The sequence below is a fragment of the Nuphar pumila genome, chromosome 1 (assembly GCF_984573655.1).
Source record: "Nuphar pumila chromosome 1, dmNupPumi1.hap1.1, whole genome shotgun sequence".
Classification (NCBI taxonomy): domain Eukaryota; kingdom Viridiplantae; phylum Streptophyta; class Magnoliopsida; order Nymphaeales; family Nymphaeaceae; genus Nuphar; species Nuphar pumila.
In genome coordinates this window covers 138,502,785-138,515,209 of record NC_143249.1, presented here as the reverse complement: position 1 = coordinate 138,515,209, position 12,425 = coordinate 138,502,785, and positions in this window count along the sequence as shown.

The following is a 12,425-nucleotide window of genomic DNA, read 5'->3' as shown; positions in this document are numbered from 1 at the left end:
TTTTAGAAAAACACCTTTTCGAAAATCTTTTTTTTTTGAAAGAGCCCTTTTTCGTAAATTGATGGCTTAGGGTTTTCCTTCGTAAGAGAGGAGAGGGCGGCGCCTCTGAGGGAGGAGAGTCTTCCACTCCTTGGCCGACCACCCCCATATGCGACCTTCTTTCTTCAACCCTCCGATCTTCTCCTTCTTCCATGGTCGAGCAACCACTCACCCTTCGATCATCCAGGTTCGTTCTCCACCTTTAATCCCCCAACAAACCACCTTCTCCTTCCCTCTCGCACGCTCTTCCTCTGGAAGATTCCTGATCGCACGCCCCCATCTGCCATCTTCCATCAACATCCACCCTCGATCGCCATGGCCATTGGCCTCCTCCGTTCATCTTCAACGGCCTTGCAAGCCTTCTTCCTCTCCCCAACCAGCCCCATGTGCGACACCAAGCTCCACCTTCCGATCACTGCCCCCCCGGATTCGGACCATCGATCCGCAACAGAAGCCCTCCTTCTCGAGGCTTCTCCTTTTTCTATAAAGGTAGGCCAGCGAGAAAGAAAGGGGGCATCGATCATCGACCATTCCCGCTTCCTATCGGTGCTTATTGTTTTCCTGTTTTGAGAAGATTGATCTCCTCTCCAAAGGGGTGAAGGTCGACCCTCCTATAATCCGTTCTGAAGTTGCAAGAGTATTCAACCGGGATTCTCTCTCTTCCTCTCGAATCAAAACAAGGCTGCGGCTCGATCTACCCTCCAAGGAAACATCCCTCTCAGAGTCTCTGCAATACGTCTAAAAAAAAAAAACTTCAGACGAAGAACAAAACCCTTCTGAATCCCTGTCGTAGCGAGGTAAGAAGCTCACCTCCCTTCTCTCTTTCGTCCTCTGATTTCCTCCCGAACTTTTTTTTTTTTCTTTTCTTCTTCCTTTTCTTTTTTTTTTTTTCCTTTTCCCTTTGCCCCATTTGAAGCACCATGACAGTATTGGTTTGCCTATAGCAAAACCAATCTGTCTTTCGTGCAATAGCAACGGGACGATAACATCCCAACATTCCTAATATGTCTTTGTCCATGTCGCAAAATCCTACTCTTGTTGGGCTTAGATCATTGGATCCGATAATCCGTTGGGATTCATCCAGATCTCGGTCCAGGTTTTGTTCTTGTGGTGGATTCTTAAGCTTTGCTTTCACTTTGGATCTCCTAGTTCCATTGCACACCCTTGTAGATCATGGTATTTCAATTATTGTCGTCTGGGATTATGAAAGTCTGTTAATCGTTGCAATTTGTTTTAGTATTCTGCATAATTTTTTTTCTTTCTTTTCCCCTATTATGCTCTAAGTCGTGATATGCTAATATTTCAATCCCATCTCTGTAATTACACCTGTCTTTTTTTTTTATATATATACCCGATCTGATCCAGCATCAGATCGAGTCCTTTAAATCAAACTTTTCATCGATTTCGTGCTTCCTGTTCATTTCCTGGATTTGGCTCTCTGTCCTGCTTGTGAGCCCTATCAATATAATATGCTCGGCGTCGCTAAGTCGTTTCTCTGTTTGTGTCAAATACCGTGATGCGTAAATACCAGATGCTATCTTCCCATTGTATGATGATATCGTTCTTTTTTGACCCCCCCCCCCCTTCTGTTAATACCATGTGTTGCAAAATAAAAAAAAAATGGCTGCAGAGACATACTCAGTGATTTAATGGGTATGAAGATTCACCTTCATGATCCTCATATATTCACTGGTTACAGATACTAAAGAAATAGTGGGTTATCTCAGTTTCCTCTAAAAGTAAATGTGCGTGTATGTATTTTGATAAGAATTGGCGCATCAGAATTTTTTTTTTTTAGGCAGTCCTCTTATTTGTCTTGTCGTTCACCTTATCAGATTCCCTGTTGATATCTTCTGTGTTATTGTTTTATTTCATTGTCAGATTTTCACTTCCTCTACTCAATTATGAAGAAATATCTCTGTAACATTTCTAAAATCATAGATTCGCCATTTTCATATCAGTCCATTTTTCTTTCAAAATCAAGATGATACACTGCAACATTGTTTTCATTCATAGTGTTGTTGCCTACCCCGCTCGTCATCTGCATTCGCAAGGTAATTACCAGGCTCCAATATCATGTAACATCATGATAATAAGAGGACTCCCCAGCATCTGGTGTCCTGAAATATATCTTTGGCGGATCAACCCGTGAACCACTTCATGGACAAAGCAAATTTCAGGAAACAACCACTTGGAACTATGTCATATGTATTTTTCCTAAGATTTGTTTACATACACAGCAGAAGAAGTGTGTACAGGGATGTCAATGAAGTCCACCTACTAGTTAATCCTAGTATGTGTGGTCAAGCTGGTGGATTCCGGTATAACAAGACCTGTCAGTTTTTTTTTTTAAATTACAAATTCTTTTGTCAGTTTGTCTGTTCAATTGATAAACCGACCTTTAGTGATTTATTAATCTAGTCATTGTTTTACATATTTGGTTCATTAACAGCTGTGTGAATCCATTGACTCGCTTGTTGGCTTCGTTAGGTGGTTTATTGACAGGTGCTTGCGTCTATCGATTCCTTGATTGGTACAGAAATTGACATTGAACCCTTTTTGTTGATATAGGTATGTTGACCATCTATCTTTCTGCTGAATTCATATATAGGAAATATTAATTGTTGTTCAGTCTATCAATCTATTTATTTGATTATTTCACTTTAGTAATTATCTGCTTAAAGCATTGAGCCTTATTGATTCTGCTTCTTGATTGTCTTACCTCACCCATTCATCTTCATCTTCTATGTTAAGCTCCCTTCATATAGATTTGAGGGACCAGCTTGATGGAGTTGGGCCACCCGTGCCTTTTGAGACTGTACATATTAAAGAAGGCCATTAGTTTCCTTTCACCACAGGTTTGGGTCATCGCACCCACTGGAGTTGAGCGTCTAAATAGAACCTGCCATGATCCAATCCAATCATGCATATGTCGTGGGGGCACTCAACTGGGTCTATAATAGCAGAACTTGATCTCAGGTCCGGACTAGAATTCCTCCACCCAAGTCAGTTTGATAGAATCGATCCCTTTGGAAATGTCGTGTGTCCAGAATTTAACTTCAAACCTTAACCCAGTGGATGTCTACGTTTCCAATAAACAATGGTAGGTATGTTTTTTTTTTCTTTTATATATATATTAGCTGAATGATTTATTTTGATAGTGTTATAACAAAATGGCATGCTGTCCAGGAATCGGTCCCCTGTTGGTTCAGAATTTTTCTAAGTTCTGCCAAATATGTACTGTCAAAACCAACCACTTCATTTATATGTCAGCAGCATCCATTTGGAAACAATTGATGTATTGGCTCATTATTTTTTTTAAGTTTGCCTTAGTGATGGTAATCTCGATGCATACAAAGTAGCATTACGTATCACATGTTCACTAGAGGTGCAGGGCATCACCTTACATCTACCTTATCTTCAACCCTTCATATCCACCCCATTACCTCGCTGCTACCTGCAGTAGCAGGTATATATCCAGCTAGCACACAACATATCCTGTTGCATCTTTGTGTGTCCCATGTTGCCTATTATCTCATCAGCTACCACCATACATACTCACCTGTTAGAGTCACTGCTGCCAACTTGTTCACACCCTGTCCACCAGGACTTCATCCTCCATCCTACAGCCATGTCCAATTATTGACGTGGTTTCATTGTGTTTACATATGAATCCTGCTGTAGTTAACTATGTTCTCGAATGCTTACCACCCAGTGTAGGTCCATCAACGTTATATGCCTCCATTTACTGTTAAACATTACATCACCAATCATCCCACATTTCTTCACTTCTCATTCAGTCACAGCAATGTTAAGCATTGCTGCGGCTTCATTGTGTCTGTCATAAGGTCGACAATTGCTGCAAGAACTTTCCTGCAGCAACTCCAACAGTTGCTGCAATATCGTGTTTACTACAGCAGTTTAAAAAAATCACGGTAAGCTGTCCTTTGACCCTTCATACAATTATGGCCTTATGCATAATCATCTCTGTCATTGATTATTGCCCCTTGATGGCCATGCTTTCAGCATCATTACCACTATTGTCCAGCTCCACCATTTGCAAACCACTAAACTCATATCATTTCTCAAGCCATATGTAACCATATACATAGATATCTGTATATGCCTATATAACTTGTGTATATACATATGTATGAGTATCATTCTCTTTGTCTTATAATTATTCATATGAACATCTTGTAGATAACCACATGATATGTGTAAATTTTTCTTTCTCATACTAACCCAGTTGTTTTGCAGGAAATATGTAAAAAGGGGTATTCTTTGGTGTTGTAAATTTGATTCTACATGTTGTACTAGTTAGACTTTAATGAAAATTTATATTCCTTGCTTTAGGTAGAATGAATGAGCATTATAGAATATCATGAATTGTTTATTCCATGCATTTTTTTTCTTTATTTCTCAAAATTCTCACAATGGTGAAACACGAATGGCACGTGCACCATTTCGTAAGAGATAAGTTAATTCTAAGTTGACGATTTACATCAACGGCCATAGTCGGGGTGTGAACAAAATTTAGAATTCTTGTCTTTTACGAAATAACATTGGATCCACACTTGATCCGCTTTCAAAATCCATCATATTTTCTCAAAATATTTCTTTTCTTTTATCAGAATTTAACTTAGGATTAACTCAAAATATATACCAATGGCCATAGTCAGGGTATATTGAGGGTTGATCTCATTTTAAATACTATAAAAGCACTAAAAATGTATTTTATTCTTCTTTTGAGTTTAAATATAGATTATCATATAATACATTCAATGACCATAGTCAAGGATGTATTATATTTTCAATCTTATTTTAATTCAGTTTAAGAATAAGATAGCTTTTTAAAACCGAATTTCAAAACTCTTTAAATTCATTCATCATTTAGGATGAAACTGCGTCATGTTTTCAAAAATTCCTTTTTCAAAACTCCAAATGATGTAAATGTCTTCCTCAATCTATCTTCAATCCTACTCAAAACCAATTCGTCCTTTCCATTTTTTTCGAAATTCTATTTTTGGTCTCAAAGTTCAATCCAACTTTGAGATTTCAAGTTCATTTATATATATTCAAAATCAAATCAGATTTCAAAGTTCAAATTGACTTTGAAACTTCAAATTCATTTTCAAAAGCTCTAATCCAATTCAAAGTTCAATTTAACTTTGAGATTCTTGATTCATTTTTCCAAATTTCAAATTCAAACTTCAAATCCAAGGTCCAAATTGACTTTGGGATTCATTTGTATATTCAAAATTTATTTTCCAAGTTCAAATCTAAACTTGGAAGTTTTTTTTTTTTGATTCACCTTCTGAATATAACTCCAAATCCATTGTAGGATCCAATATTCAACACAGTATTCAAACACTCATATTGGATCTCAGACTTCAGATCCAATTCCTCCTTAGGATCCAGAATCCAATTTCCCATTGGGATCTCAGACTTCAGATCCAAATCCATCTTAGGATCCAGAGTCTAACTCTACATTGGATCTCAAACCTCAAACCCAAATCTATTTTAGGATCCATAACTCAACCTCCACTTTGGATCTTAGATTTCAGGTCTAAGTCCACTTTAGGATCCAGAATTCAATTTCACTTTTGGATCTCAGACTTCAGATCCAATTCCCCTTTAGGATCCAAACTCCAATTTCACCTTGGATCTCAGAACACAAATTCAAATCCACGTTAGGATCCAGAATCCAACTCTACATTGGATCTCAGATTTCAGATCCATTTCCATTCTAGGATCCAGAATTCAATCACATGTTGGATCGTAGACTTCTGATCCGAATCCATATTAGGATCCAGGACCCAATTTTATCTCGGATCTCAGATCTCAGATCTTAAATCCATCTTTAGATCCAACTCCATTCCCAATTCTGGATTTCAAAATCCGATTCCATTTTCAGATCTCATCTGAACTCCCTAAATCAATTTCTGTTCTTAAATACCATTTGAGTTTCTTAAAATTCAGTCCAAATTTAAAAACTTCAAAATCTAAACTCAAGTATTCATTTTCTTTCCTAAAAACAAATTCAAAATTCAAAGTCTATTGCTGACTTTGAAACTTCATTTCCTTTCATTTTAAAACTTCAAGACATTCCTTCTCATTTATTCTTTCAAAATCCTGATTTATTTCAAAGACTTAGAACTCCTCTGATCTATCTCAAGTTCTAAGTTAGATTCAATCATTTCTTCATTTCTTTATCAAGTTCATCTCAGAATACTTGGAAAATTTTCAAAACATTCTTTTCAAAAGGTGCATATATTCTTGCATTGCACAAGCATGATTCTTCGTGTATTTAGATCTTTTAGAGTAAATTATTAGATTATATTTAGGCAAAGCAAAAGGTATATATTCGATCCTTGGTTCGATTACCCCTGGTAAAGGCGCCAGGAACGGTCGAACCTCGTACCGACGAGCGAATCCCGTCTCTCCATCTTTTTCCCGCAAATTTTCAAAACGGAGGCGAGTAATTTTCTAAATATTTTTCAAATAAAGGTCAAGTGAAAACCCGCAAAATAGTTCCTCTTCTCTTCTTCCCTTTCTCCTTTCTCTTCTCTCTTTCTTTCTATCTTTTATTTTCTCCCTTCAAAAGGAGAGAATAGAGGTTAGAAAGGAAAAGAGAGGGAAAAGAGAGAACATTACGAGAGGAAAAATTTTGCGATGATCACAGGTACGAGACTGGATGACCCGATGATCTGGGGTTCCATCCCTTATTTGATAGAAAACATGATCCCTGGGAAAGATAGCATCGAGAGATTCGGATGCCGTCAGAATGATACTGAGGCAAGAGAGAAAAAGAGTTAGATAGAATGCAGGACCTACGGATAGACTTTTGATGAAAGAAGAGGACAGATATCAATCCTGGAAATTTTGGAAAGAACAGGGGATTTGAAAAAGGCTTTCCAGGGCTTTTAAGAAAAGTTTTGACATACAAAAGGGAAAAAAGAATATAGGTAAAGGGAAAATATGCACCTGGGGTTTTTGAAAATAGAGGAAAATTTTGAATAGTACACCCAGGGTTTTAAAGAAGGTTTTGATATATACAGGAGAATACAAGAAAATATTATACACTTATAACTGCACAAACAAGGATGCACACACAGCACTCCCTAAAGGCTGACTCTAAATGCAATATTTGAAATGGCAAATAGGATCTTAATCCTAACTCTGGTTTAGATTATCTGAGTCCAATCAAGGTATGCCGATATACTCAAGCCGAAGCTCGAAGTATGTGGCATATAAGATATTTCTCCGGTTCTATGGTAAGGGCTTCCCAACATCCTTGACCACCTACCGATATACCTCGGACTATGGCCCTTAGGTACGTGGTAGGGGGGTGCGAACCCAAATAAGTGGTCCAGTTGTGAGGCTCTCTCCCAAACTATGGTTCAGTGAGACAGCCCAGCAACGTGAAGACCGGGACAATATAGGTAGGGATGTTTTCAAAATATGATCAACATGCAATAAAATCAGAAGGCTCTAATGCAAGTCCTAAAGAGATAGATTTAAATAAATAGAAGCATACACTTGCATACATTGTTTACATTCAATCCCTAGAATTGAGGAGAGTTGTATTTAAGACCTAAGTCTAATGTGAACATGGAATAATCTCCTCAATATAGTCCTACCAAACCATACTTAGATCCTATATGCAAATGATGTCAGTTTAGGACAAAGTCTAGGCTCCTAAGGTTTGCATGGAAATGAGGCTGACATAGCAGAATAAAGACTTAGAAAATATTAAAGCAAAGCAAAGGCATAGATTCAACCGGACGAAGACGAGTCCCATCACGGTCGCCAAATTTGTGATCATCGCAAAATTTTTCCTCTCTTGTTGGTTTCTCTCTCTTCCTTCTCTTTTCCTTTTCTAACCTCCATTTTTCTCCTTTTTGAAGGGAGAAAAATAAAAGACAGAAAAGAAAGAGAGAATAGAAAAGAAAGAAAAAAAGAGAAGAGGAACTCTTTTGCGCGGTCTCACTTGACCTTAATTTGAAAATATTTAGAAATTTAACTTGCCTCCGTTTTGAAAAATGTGCGGGAAAAAATGGAGAGACGGGATTCACTCGTCGGCACGAGGTTCGACCGCTCTTGGCGCCTTTACCAGGGGTAATCGAACCAAGGATCGAATCTATGCCTTTTGCTTTGCCTAAATATTATCTAAGAATTTATTCTAACTCTAAATGCACAAAGAATCATGCTTGTGCAATGCAAAGATGTATGCTCTTTCGAAAATTGATTTAGAAATTTCCAAGTATTCTGAGATGAACTTGGTAATGAAGCAATGGTTGAATCTAACTTTAGAACTTGAGATAGATCAGAGAAGTTCTAAGTCTTTGAAGTAAATCAGAGTTGGAAGAATAGATCTTGATTTTGAGAAAGAATGATTTGAAGTTTTGAAAATGAAGTTTCAAAGTCGGAAATGGACTTTGAATTTAATCATGGATTTAGAAGAAGAAGATAAAGTTTTGAAGTGATATTGAATTTGAATCTTAGAATGGATCTGAGAAAATCAAATGGTATTTAAGAATAGAAATGGATTTAGGGAGTTCAGATGAGATCTGAAAATGGATTTGAATTTGAAATTTAGAATTGGGAATGGAATTGGATCTTAAGATGGATTTGGACCTGAAATCTGAGATCCAAAGCAGAATTGGGTTCTGGATCCTATAAGGAAATTGGATCTGAAGTCTAAGATCCGAAGTGAAATTGGAGTCTGGATCCTAGGATGGATTTGGATCTGAGATTCAAATAGAGTTGGACTCTGAACCCTAAGATGGATTATGGATCTGAAGTCTGAGATCCAAAGCAGAATTGGGTTCTGGATCCTATAAGGAAATTGGATCTGAAGTCTAAGATCCGAAGTGAAATTGGAGTCTGGATCCTAGGATGGATTTGGATCTGAGATTCAATGTAGAGTTGGACTCTGGACCCTAAGATGGATTGTGGATATGAAGTCTGAGATCCAATGTAGAGTTGGACTCTGGATCCTAAGATGGATTTGGATCTGAAGTCTGAGATCCAAGGTGAAATTGGATCTGAAGTCTGAGATCCAATGTAGAGTTGGACTCTGGATCCTATAAGGAAATTGGATCTGAAGTCTAAGATCCAATATGAATGTTGAATCCTGGATCGTAAAATGGATTTGGGGTTAAATTCAGAAGATGAATCAAGAATCTCAAAGTTAAATTGAACTTTGATTTTCATTGGAGTTTTGAATATAAAATGAATTTGGAATTTCAAAGTCAACTTGAACTTTGAAATCTGGTTTAAATTTGAATAAAAAATGACTTTGAAATCTCAAAGTTAAATTGAATTTTGAGATTGAAAAATGAAATTGAATTTGAAAATGAAAAGGATGAATTGGCTTTTTATAAGAATTGAAGATAGATTGAGGAAGATATTTACATCACTTGGAGTTTTTGAAAAAGGAATTTTGAAAATATGATGCAGTTCTATCCTAAATGATGGATGAATTTGAAGAATTTGAATTTGGATTTTTGAAAAGCTATTCCATTCTTTAGATGAATTAAAATAAGATTGAAGATATAATACATCCTTGACTATGGTCATTGAACGTATCATATAACAATCTGTATTAAAATTCAAAAGAAGAATGAAATACATTTGGTGCTTTTATAGAATTTAAAATGAAATGAACTCTCAATATACCCTGACTATGGCCATTGGTATATATTTTGAGTTAATTTTAAGTTAAATTCTGATAAAAGAAAAATATTTAAGGAAAATATGATGAATTTCGAAAAACGGATCCAGTGTGGATCCAGTGTTATTTTGTAAAAGGTAAAAATGCTAAGTTTTGTCCACACCCTGACTATGGCCATTGGTGTAGATCATCAACTTAGTATCCATTACTTCTTACGAAATGGTGTACGTGCCATTCGTGTTCCCATTTGTGAGATTTTGGAAAATAAAGGAAAAAATGCGTGAAGAACAAGTAATTGATGACATTTACAATGCTCATTCATTCTATCTAAAATAGGAAATATAAATTCTCATTAAGGCCTAGCTATTACAATACATAAAATTAAAATTACAACTCCCAATGATGATACTTTCCACATATTTCTTGCAAAACACTCGATTAGTATGAAAATAGAAGAGAATTTGTCCATATCATATAGATGTCAATGGTAAAATGCTCATATGCCATATATACATACATATATGTACCTGCATATATATATGTTTCTATACAGGTAAGTATATATATATATATATATATATATATATATATATATATAGTGGCTTGTGAAATATGAGCTGTGGTAAGGAGGGGTGGCGACAGGTACTATAATATATACACAGGGACATAATGGGTGGAGTAATGATGTTAGGGATATGACATGAATGCAGGTGGCTGGATGGTTGTATGAGGTAAAAGGAGGACAAATAGTGGGGAGTTATGGATAGCAGCAAAGTGGAATTGCTGATGTAGATGTTTGTGTGCACATAAAAAAAAATGAAGATGGGCCTATAAGGTAGATGGTAGCAGGGAACGAAACTATACAGGTGACATGATACTATGCTGGATCATCGTACAATAGGCAAAAATGATCATGGACTGGGATGGTGATGTAATGGACTGTGGAACGATGCAATGATGTGGGTTAAGTAGCTACAATGTATGGGAAGGTGAAAGAATAGTGTGGTTTACAGGAAGGAGCTATCAGGTAGCAAGGGTGGATTGTGAGATGAAAGTGATGACAGAGGATGCTGAATAGAGAGAGTGGATGGAAAGAGATTTTATGCAGAAGTAAGCTATTACAAACTATATACTGGGTGATTTCAAATATGGTGAAGGAAAGAGCAATAGCTTATTGTCCTTGTTTCGATCACTGCAATGTATTGACTGCAGGTTACACGGCTTCATGCCATTTGCAAGACAGATGACCCAGGCTAAAACTCATATACAAGAAATTTATTGTGGCAATGTCAATAGCTTCAAACAGAGAGGCGTGGGAATATTCTGGGCCCTTCTTGGCTAAGTCTTCTCAGAGTCTGGTACTACCTGGATGAGGACCTAAACATCATTATACCTAAAGAAGGCTTACTATGAGATGAGATACAGTGAGATAAGATGGTGAAAATAAAGGAGAGACAGATAGCATGGGACACGAATGCTAATAAATGAATACTGAAAATATACAAATGAGCTGATATCGAGTTATTTTCAGTGATTTAGTTTCCCAAATCGATTTTATGATAACGCAAACACTTGATGAATCACCTTCAGCAGCTGATAAAAAATTTTGAGGAGTTACCCCTGACAACAACCATGATTTGTTTCTCAATCATATTCACAGATAATTGCCATTAGGAGCAATCACTTAAGTTGCCCTCGCATACGTTGCATCAAAGGGGGTTTTCCACAGGTTGATGGTGTACTAAAAAAAAAAATGAATCACTATGGGAGAGAGTGATACATCATGAAGACAAAATACTACTGAGCATGATTGCAAAGTATACAGACATTATGCGCAATGTGGAGAAATAACTATATGCAAATGACTAAACTACAAATGCAGAATACTATGCAGATATGATGAGTTAGCATAAGGACATACCATGATAAATGAAATGTTATGATGACAAATGATATAAGGGGAGCTAAGCTAAAATATGAGGATTTGGCTGCCGTGGAACACAGGTAATGAGGGTATAGGGATTGCAGGAATCATACATAATAAAGGGGTATAATGCATACATATCATGAGAAAGAAAAAAAAAACTCTAATTTATGATAGACATTGATCCCATCCTTCAAAACAAATCTAATTATATGGTAAACCAAAGGAAGAGCTCTTAGTGAAATGAGTGGACCAGACATCATGGTAGGAACTTTGCAGGGTGCTGATATTCAACATTTCCTCCTCGTGACTTGAGTTTGGCTTAATTGTAGGACACCGGATCATTATACAAGATATCAATACGTGATGAATTCTGAGGTGTCACACGCCTTTGATAAGGCAAAGGCACTAGAGAAGCGCACATTACCAATACTCTTCTGGAATCGGCCAGAGGACTGACCTTCTGAAAGCTATTGCAGCAATGTTCGACTGTAAGAAAACAGAATGAAAGTGGACCTGTTCAATGAATACCCTGCACTGATTTTCTTGATAACCATCACTCCTCGTATGGTGTCTTATGTACATCTTAGGCTGATCCGACCCATGACATTCCCACCTTATTATCACAATTCACATAAAGTAATGTATATACCCTATTAATTTTAAGATAACAACTAAAATTACAGAGAACTAACAATATATGTAATGAAGGCAGTGTGAACCATGGATCAAAAGAGAAAAGTGAAATCGATATATCACAAATGATTAAATGAAACATTATGA